Below are 11,215 nucleotides of genomic sequence, written 5' to 3'. Positions count from 1 at the left end.
TTGAAGTAGTAAAGTTGAGCTTCAGGGAATCGTCTAAATAGATTGGTTGAAACACAGTCTGATTTATATACATAATCTCCATACAGCCTCAAGACATCCTTGTGGCATAAGTAATATAAGCTTCATTCAATTCATTAGAAAACTGTTACACGAGTGGGTTAAGTAAATTGTTTGATGTGACCTAGCCAGTAAATGGCAATGATGGAGTATTAATATAAGTATGTCTGAATTCGGTATCAAGTTATTTAGGCAGAACTCATCACTCCTCCACCAAAAGTGTTAAGTGTTAAAAGTATTTCTGAAAGTTTTCTCTCGTATCCAAAATTTTTTATATTCATTATTCTATTTGTTCTGGTGATCCTGAGCTCCCTTGAGGACATTGGTGGCACTAAGGAGAGGCTTACACAGAACTGGTGCCTTGAACTCAGTTTCCCCTCACCACCCTTATCACACTGGAAGCTACCCAGGGTGGACTCAGAGTGGAAGGAGACTTGTCCATGTGGACCACAGGTTGTTACCATGGAATGATTCTGGAGGACTTGATAGTGTGGCTAGAGGTTTTATTTTAAGCTCTGAGAAATGTGGAAAATCTAGGGAGGTCAACAGTTGACCCTGGCCCTTTCCTCTCTGGTGCAACCTCCAAAGGGCTATTCTATTTCTCTCGTTTGTCATTGAGCTCTACTTTATGTGTAAAGGCAGGTTGGATAGTTTCCAAATCTTTGCTGGGTTGCCCCTCTAAACCTTGGAGAAAGTATTTCTCCGTGGCCCCCTTGTTAGCAGTTATTCCATGTCCAATGTTTGCCTGTAACGTTGCTACAGGTCTTTTTTGACACATTAGTTGTGAAAATTTTTTTTGACAGCAGTTCTTTTGGACAGTAAGGACCTGGAAGGCAGAGACCATATCTTGTCACATTTATATCCCCCAAATCTAGTACATTTACATCCCCCAAATCTAGTACATTTACATCCCCCAAATCTAGTACACGGCCCGAAACTGTGTTTATTAAAGGAAGAATGAGTTGGAAAATTAGATTCTGAAGAAATGGCTTGCTTAGAATATTTTAGTCAGGAATGAACTTCATACTATTTTGCCTATACTCCTACGGAACCACATTTTTTCTAATTATACACCAAGAGGGATAATTGTACGGTTTGAGCAGGAGTGTTTTTATTTTCTTTGTAGTATACTGATAAAAAACTTTTTTTAATAATGGGCACATTTGAGATAGAATATTTTCTTTTTAATATATTGATAAACTTTTTTATAATGGACACATTTGGGATAGAAGTATATTCTATCCCAAATATACTCATGAAACAAGCTAACATTTCTTCTGCTTGTTTGCTTGCAAGCAAACAAGCAAAACATTTCTTTAGTAACTGACCAAAGATGATAGTGATTCCATTTCAACTTAGAATATGAAGAGCTAAATAGTGTGACTTAATTTTGTCATATATGATGAATAATAGAGCTCATGAGAAAATGAGCTATATTTTCATGTATTTGATGGAGCAGAATATGGCAGGGAAAAAGCAAAATCTCTTTCATCTGGATATTCATCATCTCACACCAAATCTTCATTAAACTTGGGTGCAAGAGCTATTAGGAAAGCACTTGGGAGTTTTCTTTGAGACTTTGTGGTGTGGCCTCTGATGAACTGTTAATTCGGAGACTTCCATAAATGTAAATAAACTGGCCATAGGACAGTCCTCAAATCCAAAAGATAAAAGTGCAACCAAACCTGGCTCATTTGCAATTGCAGTGATGCCTTGTGGAAATAAAATTAACATCTGGAGTACAATGACTTTAAAACAAGATCTTAGATCACTCTAAATAGCTGTTAATCAGAAAAAAAAAGTTTGCAGTTGCTAGATATTTTAGATCTTCACTTCTGGATTCCAATTATTTAAGAGACCACAGAGCCTTTGTCACCAGGGCAGAGCCATTTGCTCTGATAAAGGGGAACAAGATCTTTTTTTTTTTCAGTCTTTCATATGATTTTATCTTCTTCCTTCAACCATAATAATATGATATCCAAATTTTGTCTTAACCAGCGGTTCTGTAAACACAGGCTTATCCATCCCACTTACAGGCAAGGCAAATGCTGCTTCTTGAAATGATCCTACTATGGACCCTCTGGTCACCAACCCAGGTTGCCCCCTTGCCTCGCTTTATCTTCACTATACTGTGAGGCCACTTCATTGACTCTCATCCCAGACTTTAACTTTTCCATGGCTTCCATGATTTTGCCACGTTTTTCACATAGAATGTGTCTGACCTTTACTGCATTGCCACCATCTTTGGGACCTTGAGCCTTCTTGTCAGCACTGTCACTCCCAGAGGCTGCTCCCCCTTTCTCCGCTTTTCCAGAACCACTTTTTCCTTTGGACGGCATCTTGGAAGCTTGTTGTTGAACTCTGAACTGGAGAACAAGATCTTACAAAGAACATTGTTGATGTGAACAACTAGTTTACTGAAGTCATGTCCTTCAACACAAAAAGAAAAAGAGAGATGGGACAAGCAAGTTGTTATCATCTTTGATTTCTCCTACGTCTTCACTAAATCTTTTTATAAACATTTTAGAATGGTCAGGCGTGATGGCTCACGCCTGTAATCCCAGCATTTTGGGAGGCTGAGGAGGGAGAATTGCTTGAGCCCATGAGTTCAAGACCAACTTGGGCAATACAGTAAGACCCCATCTCTATGAAAAGAAAAGACAAATTTTAACAGAGGTGTTAGAATCACATTAATACACTTTCTTTCCCACAAATCAGTTAATCTCACAGTGCTCCTTAAGCTCACTCTCACATACTGTATTTCCAAGAGTACTGTAGTAGGTTATAATATTATTTGATGACAACTATTTATCTCCCATCCTTGCCATGATTTAGTCAGGATGTACTTCCCCCTACATTGTTGACTTTGGACTTGGCCATATGACTAGCTTTGACCAATGTGAGGGGATAGGAAGTATGCCACATCAAAGAAGAAATGAAATATATTCATGTATTTTGGTTCCTTCTATTTCTGCTCTGCATGTATCATATAATAGTCATTCTTTCAGCTTCTAACTCCTAATGTCAAGCAGACTCAGTTCTGCATAGTTTGGAATGAAAAGACTCATAGAACAGAACTGCTATCTACTTGCAACAGGAAGCACAGCCTCAGAGCCTCAGAAATGCGCTGACACACAATTAATATACCATAGACAACAAATCTGTTGTTGTGAGGACTGACATTTTGAGATAGTTTCCTCTGAGCCTTATCAGTCAGAATTGACTGATATATGAGTTATATCTATTCTATCTTTTAAAGATTTCTCATATTCAGTCACTCCTTTTCAATCTCCTTGTTACTATCCTGATCGAGGTTCTCATTATTTCTCACCTGGCTAATCGGAATAACTTTTTAAGTATATCCTCTACCACTTAGTTCATGCCTCTCCAATCTATTACCACCTCTGGAGTTGTCCTGCTAAAACACATCTATGATTAGATCACTAAGCTATTTCAGGACCTTCCACAGCTCTTCATTACCCAAAAATAAAACTCTAGGTTTATTTGGCCATCTACATACACCACTACTCCGAGTAACTTTTTATCCTCATTCCTATCATTACCTCCATGATCTCCGAACTTCAGTCTATCAGACGACTTCACTCTAACACCTCCTTCTTTTATATGTTATTTCTTTATAAACTTGGCAAAATTCTACGCAATCATGAAGGCCCAGTAAACATGATATCTTAAAAAAAGAGATTTTTCCAAGTTATCTGTTTAATAAATTACAGCTATTCCCACCCCGTCTTTTAGCATTTTATAGTTTTGCAATAGCACAAACCCACCATGTTATGAATAAATATTTTTTTGGTTCTTATTTCCTCTCTAGCTCAGGTTCCTCAAAGGTAGAAACTTTTTCCTGTTCATCTCTTCAATCTGAGCTGTTATTAACAATCCATGCCAGGGAAGAAGCACTCAGAAAATGGGCCTACAGCTTGGCCCCAGTGCACTTTGACAAGGGCCCTTATTAAATGAGAGCTGGTTTATGCTTAGGTGTGCTGGAAACATTTTACTGTAGGGACACTTGAGGTGCCTCTAGTTCATTATATGCTTTACGCCAATTCATGACTATATTTCCTTTTCTTATACCCGGCAGTTCTTACTTAGGATAGAACCCCAGGAGGAAGGTATGACTCCAGCCACGCTGTTCTGGATTGCATCCTTTTTGTAAACTGTGGCAGAATTTTTCTTCTGACTGAAAGTGTAAGGAGATTCAAGCACTAAAAAAGATCATTTCATATTCCCAATCAGTATAATGACAATGATAGTTAATCCCAGTGTCAAGGAAATTTTCTTCTCATTCCCATCTTGAAGTTAAATCGTTATTCTGCTTTTCAGAGAAATGCATATTATATCTCAAGGGCTTGGGTTATGGGATTCCTCAAAGAAGCAGTCAATAGCTCATTATCCTTGAGCAGCTCATTTCTTGTTCCCATGAGCCCCACAGGCTGACCCCCTCTATTTTAAGCCCCTCGAGGAATCTGAATTCCCACATACTCACTTACAGGTAAAATTTTTAAAAAGAAAATACATGTGCATTGTATTTTCCCATTTAAGATATTAACAAATAGTCATATGGCCAATCTGACTATCTTTACTAATGACTCTATGCAGTGGCTGAAACAATCCTCTCAGTACACAAGGTTTTGTGATATTTGAATACATACTACACCCACACCACAACATCTATATCCTTAAATCACTATGCCAATGCACAAACACTTTACATATTAATTCATGGTTGTGTGTTCACATCTTTCTGTCTAGTAACTGCTGGGGTTAGAAGAGTGAAAAAAGAAGCACAACCTTTTCCACAAGGAACTTGTAGATGAGCCCAACAGGTGCAATTACTGGATAGTGTGATGAGGGCTTTGATAGGCATGAACTAGGGATCTAATAACAGAGTAATGCAGTAGAATATCAAAAATGTATTCTAAATTAAATAATCTACAACAGAATTGTTCATTTTTAATTTAGTAAAAATAGGTTTATGATACTGTGCTTACTCATGCTGTATGGCCCTGTAAATATAGTATCATTTCACACCACATATGCCCCCCATTACAGTTACAGTTACTCAGACACTACATGGTTCAACATGCTTGTTGAGGATATCAGAAATGATAAGATGATACTTTCATTATCTTCTATTATTCTTTTATTCTGGCTTTTAAACGATCAATGCTTAAAAGGATGTATTTTCCATTTTTTTAATAAGGTCACAATACTCTTTGTGTAACTGGACCCAGGTCCAGCTGCTCGCCACTTGAAAGCCAAACACGAGAGGCGAGGGTAGATGGGAAAAGCAGGTTTAATATGAGAGCCAGCAAACTGAGAAGATGGCAAACTAGCATTCTAAAGTACCATTTTACGTTTTTAAATTCATCATGGGGTTTTAAAAATGAAACGCAGGATGGGAGACACGCAGGAATGGTGCGGGGTGCAGGGTTTGTGTGTCTGGTTCTAGAGGCTATCTTGGGTAATCCCCCCTCCGGGGGTCTGGTTGGTGTTATCTTGACTTTGGCCTGGTGGTGGACAAATTGTTCACAAGTCCCCCTAAGCTTGATGATGTCTCAATGGGGACTGTGCCTGGTTTGTTTCAAGGTTCGACTCTGGGATTTCTTTCTTTTTTTTTTTTTTTTAGACTCTGGGATTTCTTAAGCAAGAGAATAATCAGACAAGCATGCATTGCTGGCAAGGAGTGTCCAGAGGGGAAGAAATGAAGGGATGAGAGGAGAGGGAAGGGAAGGAAGAAAAAGAAAGTGGGTGAGGTCTCCTGTTACATTTCTACTTTAATCTTGATATTTATGCATACCAAATGCAATTGGGAGAAACAGAACATTATTGGAAATAAATCAGTTTTCTATCTCTCCACAGGAGGGTAGTATTTCAAAAGGCAACATACATTTTGAGTTGGAGGAAGGGGCAGGTAGAGAGTGAATGATTCCATTGGCTGCCACACTGAGGCTCCTGCCTTTCTACAGAACTCAAAGTGGGTGCCAGCAAGCACTCTTCTAGCCCAGAGAAGCCTGTTCCAGGATGGGCTCTTTCAGGAGCAGCTAAAGTCAGGGGCCATGTCCACTATGTGATAGAAAGACAAGATGGTCCTGAAATTCTCCGTGTCCATTCTTTGGATTCAGTTGGCATGTGAGTTGAAAAGTTTCCCAATTAAAGTAACAGAAAATCCTAAGAAGATGGAAAATCCCTGATGGCAAGTTGCTTTATGGCAAAGCATGAAAGGAGGAATTATAAAAGAAGGAAGAGAGGGGGAGAGTAAGGGAGGGAGGAGAAAGGACTAAGGAGGGAGGAAAAATTATTTCAGGTTGGGGAACAATCCCTAATTCCCTTTCCTGGTTGCTTCTGCTCTGTTTCTAAACAGGGGTGAGCACCCAGCAGCTGGAGCAGAGTCCTCGGTTTCTAAGCATCCAAGAGGGAGAAAATTTCACTGCGTACTGCAACTCCTCAAGTGTTTTGACCAGCTTACAGTGGTACAGACAGGACCCCGGGGAAGGTCCTGTCCTCTTGGTGACAGTAGTTACTGGTGGAGAAGTGAAGAAGCAGAAGAGACTAACCTTTCAGTTTGGTGATGCAAGAAAGGACAGTTCCCTCCACATCACTGCGACCCAGCCTGGTGATACAGGCCTCTACCTCTGTGCAGGAGCACAGTGCTCTTCAGGCACCTGCTACCTGCACCCAAACCCTGCTGCCAGCCCCAGTCACATGGCTGCCACATGCCTCCAGCTCCCCCTCACACAGCTTATGGCATGAATAGAGAGGACAACCTCAGCCCCTCAAGGAACTATTTCTACTGCCTTTCCAGAAAACATTTTCCACACACACTGAAGGACAAGACCCCCCTGCTATAACACAAATATCTGGAAAAGCAGCCTGCTATTAGGATCATTAACGATATGGGCCTGCAACTCCCCAGGGTAGGCAGTAGCAAACAGAGTCGACATGGAGGGACAAATGGAAGCTATCGGACAGACTGTTTCTGAGTGTTCCACCCCTGTGTAGAAATGAAGCAGAAGGCACCAAGAAAGGGAGCTAGGGATTCTTTCCTAACCTGAAATGACTTTTTCTCCCTCCTTCCACCTTTCTCGCCCCCTCATTCTCTCTTTCTTCCTTCTTTCATTAATTCTTCCTTTCATAGTTGGCATCAGGGATTTTCCATCTCTTTAGGAATTTCTGTTAATTTAAATGGGAACACCTTCAGCTCTCATGCTAATTGAATCCGAAGGATCAACATGGAGAATTTCAGAATACATCATGGTTCAGATTGGTCATTCCGTTTTCCTGAAGACCACAGCCAGGAATGCTTAGTAAAATGGGGGAGAAATGGATGGTTTCACAGCTTTCTTTTAGTACTCCGGAGATGATGAAGCTGCTGTTTCCAGGCTCTTACACTGCAGTAAAAAGCAGAAATATTTTAAAAATTAGAAGAAAGTTGCCACTTTTTTGGAAGAAAGATACCGATAATACACCTCAGTAGCATTCAACTGTGGTTTCAAAGCAATATCCTAGTTGATGGTCCTGAACATGCCCAGACATTAACTACAATGGCCTGTATGTGCACACGACTGGCTTGGAGATGAGTCTTTGAATGGCAAATATCAGTAGCTTCAAGTTTTCAAGGTTGAAGAAGAAAGAAGTTGGCAGTTTCCTCCACATAGCAAGCCCTCCACTGGCCCATTTTCATACTTGAAGAATTTGTATTTGTTCTGTGAGGCAAGATGATATAGCACAATGCACATGAGTTTTTGAGTTTTGAAATCAGAATAACTTAAATTAAAATCTCGTTTTTGCAATTTTCTAGCTCTGTGTCCCTGGGCAATTATTTATCCTCACCTACATTTCCTTAAAAATTAATGTTAGTAAGACCACCTATCTTGCTGAGTTGCTATGAATTAAATGAGATAAAATACACAATATTGTCTCAAGTTCCAGGCATAACATGTATACTCAATAAATGTCTCTAAAATAATATTGTTATTGATGCCCCTAAATAAGTGTCACCGCTACTGTGGAATTTTCACTGACTACTTAAGGGAGAATGAGTTATTCTCTGCCTAATACTCTGAGTCATCACCAGAGGAGTCAGGAAGGCAGACACTGCAAGCTGCCAACCTAATCACAATTCTCTTCTGCCTCCTTATTAACAAAACCCTCAATTTTGATGTGGACAACAGTATGTCCAGCTTTAAAAAAACACTCAACACTACATTTTACCCTCTCTTGCAGCAAGGGATTGCCATATACATATAGAGCAGTTCTGACCAGTGAGATAGGACCAGAAATCTGCTAGGGCCTTCCCGTAATGTTTTTTTCTCTCCTGATACGAGTACATATCTCCCTATCCCTCCCTTTCTCTTTTTAAAATACGGAAGTGGTAACTTTAGCATAAAGGAAAACACATACCTAATCCCCTTTCCCTATCCCATGCCTGGTAGTCTCTTAGATGCCAAGTCAAATCCAGCCCCCAGATTTATTTTTGCATGAAAATTTTTAATAAACTATTATTTGGTTGAGTTTTTTGTTGCTGTAGTTAAACATAATTCTAACTGTAGCAAGATTGACATAAAATGGCTTTATGATTTCTTGTTTCTATGTGTAAGAGCAGGAAAAGATATATAAACAAATTACTTTGTTTATACATAGGGCCTCCATTTATGTTGATCATATCTATTTCATAAAGTATTAATATTCCCATAATTTTTTTATAAAGGAAAAAAACTTCACCTTTCATTTAGAGAGGACTCGTTATTAAATTTCCATAGCAATTTCTTATACTCATGGAAGATTATGGAATCCAACTTTCATCCTAAAGTGTTTTAAGCACAGACAATTTCCATGCAAATAATAACTGTAGTCTTACATTTGTCTTATTTTTATATTCCAAAGGTTATTTTTCTTATTTTCTTATCCTTATTCTACCCAGTAATCCATTTTAAAAGCAACCTCTAAAAATTTTATCACATTAAACTCCTTAATTCTGAAAATTTTAAAGGCAAATACAAATAGAAATGAGAAAACAATGTTAATTCTCTCTGATGCAAAAAGAGAAAGACACTCTCCCTTCCCTTTTCTTAGAGCACCTACTTTAGAAAACTTGTAATTGTGAGTTTTTTTTCTATCCCTTTGAAATGTAGGTAAATCTTTTTAAAAGCTAAATAAACCTCTTGCCAGTTTACAATCCAGGACGGTCTTTCTCAAGGATGTGAGAGCATTTTTTTTGAAATGTAACCCCAAAGGGAGGTAGTGCCCTAATCTAGTTTTAGGGGAGGATAGGAGCCTAACTTCAGCTGGTACTTTGCTCCCAGTTGCAAACCAACCTCCTGTCGTAAAGGTGTGAGAAATGTTTCCTTTGCGTGAAGGCAATTACAAAACAGGTGGCTACCTCCATTACCAGGTAAATTGAGGATGAACTATGTTTGACAAATAATGCTGTCAGGTCCTTTAGTTATTGTTTATCTTGAGAAATTGTAGACAATCAGTTGCATCTGCTTGGCTATATAAAAGGATAAGATTTCTTTATTTCTTTGTAATATCTTTAGTGAATTGCCTGTGAGATGCATCACATTCTGGTTTAATGCTTATTCAATAAAACTGTTTCGTTTCTTTCTTTCTTTCTTTTTTTTTTTTTTCTGAGATGGGGTCGCACTCTGTCACCCATACTGGAATGCAGTGGCATAATCAGGGCTCATTGCAACCTCTGCCTCCCAGGCTCAAGCGATCCTCCTGTCTCAGCTTTCCAAGTAGCTAGGACCACAGGTGTGTGCCATCATGCTCAGCTGATTTTTTTTGTATTTTTGTATAGATGGGACTTCACCATCTTGCCCAGGCTGGTCTCAACTTCTAAGCTCAACCTATCTGTCTGCCTTGGCCTCCCAAAGTCCTGCGATTACAGGCGTGAGCCACCATACCCAGCCAAAGCTGTTTTCTTTCTCTTTCTCTTCTACCTTTGTGGGAAGGTGTTATGGGTTGATAGGAGATTCTGTTTTACTTCCTCAACAAAATGGCCCAGGGTCTTTCCATAATCACTAGGCTTACATGTCTCTTCCTGAAAAGCACCATGACACTAAGAAAAGAGCAAGGGTTTCTAGTGGCTCTGTCCCTTATTGGCTGTGTAAATTTGGGAATATTATATGAACTTCATGAGCATCAATTTCCTGATAAGTACTGCAGGAAGTAAGTATAAATACTTAATTTACAGTATTATTGTGAAGATTAGCAATGTTTTGGGAAATGCCTACCATAATGAACTTAAAAAGTAAAAAACTGAAAGTGGGAACCACAGCTTCCACAAGGTACACTCAAAACCTCATTTGTGTCCTGATATACGTTTTGAGCCAGGAATATGTGTAAGAGTTAAAGAAAGAGTAAAGAAACACGAAACACAACTTGTCAGTTAAAGACAGGTTTACTTTAGATAAAACCTGAAGGGGGCTTCTGGTTGATATTTTTGTTTGTTTGTTTTTTGTTTTTTGTTTTTGGTCAGGAGCACTTTCTCTTACAGACTAAGAGTGTATATTGGTTTTAGGGTGAGGGGGTTTATCACAAGCTTGGAATGTTCATGTGTGGAGGAGAAGTTTATGGTGGGGGTTGGAATCTCTCTCACAGGAGGGGAAGTTATCTTGAGGCTGACCTCTTTCTGGCAGGAGGGGGGTTATCTCAGGGCTGGCACCTTCCCGGTCAGAGCAGGGTTATCTCAGGGCTAGCATGCCTCTAGCTGGGGAGGAGTTTGGAATGTTTCTGGCTGGAGATGTTATTTGTGGTTTATGGTTTATGTGGTATATGGTTTATGTGGTTATTTGTGGTTTATGCTGACCATAGCCATCAGGCTGATGCCCTTTGGACTTAGGAGGTTTTTGATTAAGGTGAACTTTAGAATGAGGGCTTGTCCAAGATGGCAATGTTCCAGCTCTGTCAGTATGGAAAGGACACAGTCTCTTCCAAGGAACTTACTCTCATGGTGATAGACAGCCATAGACTTGCTCCCATAGCCATCATTCTCCAGGGGCTATAAGTCGAAGAATCCTCTGACCTGCAACCTTCATTCAGAGCAATAATTTCTGAGAGAAACTGGACACTCTCCACACTCCTGAATCACTGTGTGCCTTCCTGAAAACACACTGCTGATGTTTAAGACCAGACT

General features: G+C 39.5%; 1 pseudogene and 2 gene segments (V, D, J or C); 2 read left to right on the top strand and 1 right to left on the bottom strand.

The window, feature by feature from the left end:
* LOC105503813 overlaps positions 1–11,215 on the top strand; it is a 908,479-nt gene that overhangs the window by 514,482 nt on the left and 382,782 nt on the right.
* LOC105503812 overlaps positions 1–11,215 on the top strand; it is a 594,664-nt gene that overhangs the window by 236,089 nt on the left and 347,360 nt on the right.
* On the bottom strand, positions 2,002–2,420 carry LOC105503806 (annotated as a pseudogene).

The sequence above is a fragment of the Colobus angolensis genome, unplaced genomic scaffold, assembly GCF_000951035.1.
Source record: "Colobus angolensis palliatus isolate OR3802 unplaced genomic scaffold, Cang.pa_1.0 Scaffold88, whole genome shotgun sequence".
Classification (NCBI taxonomy): domain Eukaryota; kingdom Metazoa; phylum Chordata; class Mammalia; order Primates; family Cercopithecidae; genus Colobus; species Colobus angolensis.
This window is presented reverse-complemented; position numbering and strand designations above follow the sequence as displayed.